The sequence below is a fragment of the Raphanus sativus genome, chromosome 3 (assembly GCF_000801105.2).
Source record: "Raphanus sativus cultivar WK10039 chromosome 3, ASM80110v3, whole genome shotgun sequence".
Lineage (NCBI taxonomy): Eukaryota > Viridiplantae > Streptophyta > Magnoliopsida > Brassicales > Brassicaceae > Raphanus > Raphanus sativus.
Window position 1 is genome coordinate 10575510 of NC_079513.1, and position 5655 is coordinate 10581164.

The following is a 5655-nucleotide window of genomic DNA, read 5'->3' on the forward strand; positions in this document are numbered from 1 at the left end:
GTTGCAATCTTAATTTTTTACGGACACATTTCGCAGATCAAGTTAATTATTAACTTTGAAAAAAATATATTTATAAAATAAAGAGTAACTTTTAAAATAAAACCTTAAACAAAAATAATTATAAAATACTAAGTAATTTGCCAAAAACAAAAATCCTACAAGTACCAGAAGTTATTCAATTGAAAATCATAAAGAAAAAATATAATAAGTAACATTCCTTTTTTTGAAAAATCCTAAACAAAGAAAATTATAAAAGTGCTTCTATTATTTTCTTACAAATAACTAACTTTTTAATGGATAATCATATATTAAAAATTATAAACTAAAAATAATTACAAATATTTCACATCTAAACTTACGTTTAAGCTTCCTCGTTCTATTTTAACAAAACACAATAGTATTTACAAAAAATATTATCCGAGTATTTTTTAAACATTTCTTGATACAACTTCATATTTTTTTATCATCCATCTTATGATGCTATTATAATTTTTGTAAATTATGATGATGCTGTTCTATATGAGTATATGTGAATATAATTAATATGTTTTTGAACTTATTACATAAAATATATGATTACCTAAACAGAAAAATATATTTTTTAAAGTTAGTTGCTTAAAAACTTTAAAAAAAGAATTATAGAATCCTACAAATAACAATTTTTTTAATGAAAATCTTAAAGAAAAAACTAAGTATAATATAAATGATTTTCCTTTAATACCCTAAATAAAATTAAATTTAAAAGTAATATTTGTTTTTCTTATAATAAACTAAACTTAATTCCATTTTAATATATAATTTTATGTTTAAAAACTATAAATAAAAAAAATAACTTCAAATATTTCACATGATATGATTGTAACATGTGTCAAGAAAAAATATTTATATTGTGAAATGTGTCAAAACCCTATCATTATGTGAAAATAACTTTTTGGACAAGAATAGATTTCTCCTTCTAAAAATATTTATATTGTGAAATGGGTCACCTTTCATTTTTTTCAAATATAGTTCTCGATTAACCCATATGTAAATGATCTTATTCTTTCACTCCTCTAAAAAATTGATATTTTATCCAAAATGAAAAAAAAAATCTAGAGAAATTTATTAAATTATTATAACTTAGATATTACTTTTTAATACTATCTTCAAGAAAAAAATACTATAATATTTGAATTTGAGATTTAGTGATTATTGTTTAGCGTTTAGTATTTAAGGATTGGGTTGGATTTATAAAAGTTATATAAAGTTTTTAAAATGATGTATATGATATTGAATGTCATATATTTAAAATTTAATTAGAAAAATTCTTAATTTTTTTTGTGTCAACTTAAACAAACTCATACTAACTCTGTAAATTATACCGGGAACTCTGCATTCATATGAACGACGAAAGACTGTAGTTTTCTGACACTGCGTGCTAGACTATCCGCCTTATCGTGTCTCCAAAATTTCTTATTATCTCCAAATTGTGTCTTCTTCAGCCTTGTTACACTATATAATAAAACCAATTTATTTATTTAATTTGAGATTTAGCACCACAAACCTAAATTTTTTTATTTTCACAAAACTATAGTTAAAAAGTTATGTGTTCTTATAAACAACTATTTACACAAATCAAAATTCAAAATATGGTCTTTAACATGCACATAAATTTTTGTGGCTATAAAATGTATGCATTTATGGTTTCATTGTCATTAATTACATGATATAGATGATGATCCCAGATGACTTATATTGGTTGAATAACTAAACATTCATAAATCATGCAAACCAAAATATATAGATGAAATTCAAAAAAAAAAAAAAATTCAAGGATCCTAAAATGACAATACAACCTTCACTAAATGACCAAAAAACATTAGAATATATTTAAATTCAGAAGAATAACATATAAAAAGTTAATAAAATATATTAAATTTGTACATAAGAAAGTGGGATTTTGTCATTGATTCGATTAACGTTATTTAACTTTCAATATTTTAATTTCACTATAATTCTTACTTCAAGTTAGATTCAATTTAATTTTGAGTAATTTCACTCCATATACACCAATAACCAGGTAATTTGCAAAAATGGAACTTTTACTATTCTTATTTTATAATGGCAAAAGCACCTCTATTCTTCCTAGACAAACCTACTAGTCCAGATGAAATTCAATTTGATGTTTTAATTTAATTATGAGTCACTATCTTCACGTCTTCTTCTTCTTCCCCCACCATGTTTTTGTTGAACTGGTTTCCCACCATGTTAATCTCTTTTAAGTGCATTTACCTCTTTCATATCCACTTTATGACTAAAATTATTTTTAAATAAAGCCTAGTTGTCTCCGCCTTTCTCCCAAACTTTTAGAAAGTCGTGAGAATCGTATTATGTACAGGAACGGAGTGGAAGTGGTGGGTCGTTGAGATAGGAGATCGTCGGCGGAGCAATTGATCGGAAACAATCAACGTGCACTAAAAAGAAACTAGAAAAGTCTTCAACATCCACATCTAGGGGTTTATCTTCTAAAGACAAACCCCAGCTTTCCGATGGTTTGTTGTTTTCTTCTTGCACATCTTCTTTTTTGGTAGGTAATTGCATTGTCTGAATCCGTTTGTAGTGAAATCTGAAATGGATTGAAGAAGGCTAGGATGTGAGTGGATCAGAAGGTGATGATGATGATGATACATCGGGGATCTCATGGTTTTGTAATTCGTCTAACAATAATGATATCCGGATAATTGATATATTATTTAATTTATGATATACATTTAGCTGACCATTGATTGAAAAATTCATCTAACAATAATGATACCCGGATAATTGATATATTACTTAATTTATGAGAGTTTGAGTTTATAATGATAGTCGACTACTAATCGAAATATCCATCTAACAATAATATTATCCAGATAAATATTTAAGTTAGCCAAACCACTAATATAATAACCAGTTAAGATGGAAAATATTCGGATAAATTGAAATATAACCATCTAAAACGAACATAGGTTTGTTAGATGTAAAATATCCGGATACATTGAAATATAACCATCTAGATCGAAAGTTGGTTTGTTTCTTCATTTTGTGAACATTCATAGGGATAATCATGTAATTTTACTACGTTTCTCTCTCTAACTTTTATTGTTTTTCCATTTGTGCAAATTACTACCTTATTTAATATTTTCTATGCAAATGCCTCTTAATTTTTTGGGTATGGATATTTTCTCTAGTCCTAAGTATAAAAATGGATAACAATTCACCTATACACCATGATTATTAAAGTACAAATATTAGCTGGAACTTATGTGGGAACATGAATTCTTGATTATAAAATAAATCTTACACAACATATGCAAAAGAAATCATAAAACTATAATAAAATGCTTTATTATTTTTATGTTCTTTATAAAACTTAAACATCAAATAAAATATGTGCAACGCACGAGGCCATATATAATTATATATTTGTCAAAAAAAATTATATATAAAGTTTCATATGTGAGGCAACTAGTAATTTTTCTCAAGGAGAATACTTCTGACTCTATCTCAATTTCTACAGTCAAATAAATACTGAACTTACACACTTTTGTCAAAAACACACACAGACTTTATATCAACCCAAAAACATGCAAATCTGTGTTTACATAGCTAAATTAGGTATAAATTAGTCAATTTTAATTTTCACTTAACCGACTTTTATTATTTTAACTGAAATCAAAACGACGTTGTTTTGCTAAAAAAAGAAAACTAACAAAATTCACCTTAAAAATATTGAACTTACACATTTTTGTAAAAATGCATAAACTTTTAAATGATCCAAAAATATAAACTTGTTTTCAGTTCGGATTTTAGATTCTTTGTTTATATATAATTTGTCTTAACCAAAAAACGTTTATATTTTTGGATCAATAAAAGAATTCATGCTTTTTAGCAAAAAGTGTAATTTTAGTATTTTTTTACGGTGAATTTTGTTAATTTTTTATTGAGCAAAACAACGTTAGTTCATATGTTTTTATAGATTAATGAAGTGTTCGTGTATATGTTGACAAAAAAATGAAGTGTTCGTGTTTTTTGGCAAAAGTGTGTAAGTTCAGTATTTCTTTGACTGTTTTGGCAAAAGGAGAATCCTTCTTTAAATCTACCGCAATTTCTACAAAATTGATATTTTTCTCAAATTTCACTGGCTTTTAACTGACTAAAGCTTTAACTGACGACTATTAAAAAAATAATAAGAACAAGGAGGGAATGAAAAAAGATGAACAAAATATAAGGAATGTTTGTTTTTTATTGTTTTCTAAGATTTAATAAGGAATATTTTTATTATATGATTACCTAAATTAAAAGGAATGAAAAACAACATTGGAGAATAAATAATCTCTATGAATGGTGTAAATTTCAAATAGTGGAGAGGTACCCACCATTTTTATTCATTGGTTACCTTTGGACTCTAAATCATAGCCTGCAAAAAAAAAAATCATAACTCTGCTGACAAAAAATAGCTGATTTAGAATGAAATCTACAAAAGATAGTTCGAGAGCGCTACAAAGTGGATTTTGGAATGTTAAGTAAATGAATATGATACAACGAATTAGAATTAGAAACAACTAACTTTTTGACTTATCTCATCTTCGATGGTTCTTGATAAAGAAAAAGAACTCTAATTTTTTTTCATTTGAGGATGAATTGTGATAATCATTGTCCATTAAGATATGAGGTTTTAAACATTTTATGTCGTTTATATGATTACATAAAATTCTGTGTTTCAATTTAATGCTTCCCTTACATAGAGTTAAAAGCATTAAAGATATAATAGTTGAAATTTTAAAAACATAAAATTTTAGTTTGGAGTTTACCATCCAATTAAAAAAATAGTTAGAGGTTTAAATCACTAAAATATCTATTGATTATAAGAACCTTATGTCATTTTTGAAATTACATAAAATACTGTCCATTAATAAAAATTGATTTTCGGTTGGAAATTTTAAAATATAAAATTTTAGTTGGATGTTTTTTCTAAGGACTTAAAATGAAAACCTTTGTTTTGTTGAATAATGAACGGGAAAGCTTATCACATTACTCATCGGCTAATAGCCTTATATACATAGTCGACCATATTGATGGATCGACACAACTAGTAGTTATCCTAACAATAGGGATACGTAAGATAAATACTAAACTATAATATAGATAATGATATGTCGATCATATATATCGGTACATGCCATAACAATCTTTGCATCAATTTTAAAGATCTGGATGGCTAGTCTGGTCATGCCATAAAGTGTATAAAATTTCGTGGTCAACCTATCTGGTTACCTAGGCATTTTGCCTTTATCATACTGATCTTTTAGCATAGTTTAGATCAGTCGGGAGTACAGTCTCGACCATTTCTATGCCTTGGGCGATTTTTATTTATAATTTTAAAGGAATTTTTTATTTCCTTTGCCCATTGGCTCAATGTGGAAACCATTCATTTTCAAAATTTTATAACTCAAATGGGTCTTTTATTTGGGTGAATAATTCATGCCCCCTTTAGACAATGCCTTTGGTCGGATAATTTTAATTACTATACTCATTTTTAAATTTTCATTTATCATTTATCAATCAAGAAATTATCACGTAAGTCAATCATGATAATATAAAACTAAAACAACTCTTATTATATATAAAAAATCG

The 5655-nt window shown here is 26.0% G+C and overlaps 1 long non-coding RNA gene across 1 annotated transcript; it reads left to right on the forward strand.

Annotated features, from left to right (window-relative positions):
• Positions 1-2121: 2121 nt before the first annotated feature.
• On the forward strand, positions 2122-2761 carry LOC108846737 (uncharacterized). Its single transcript, XR_001948705.2, has 2 exons — positions 2122-2531; positions 2600-2761. It is a non-coding gene; the product is annotated as an uncharacterized LOC108846737 (long non-coding RNA).
• Positions 2762-5655: the final 2894 nt, after the last annotated feature.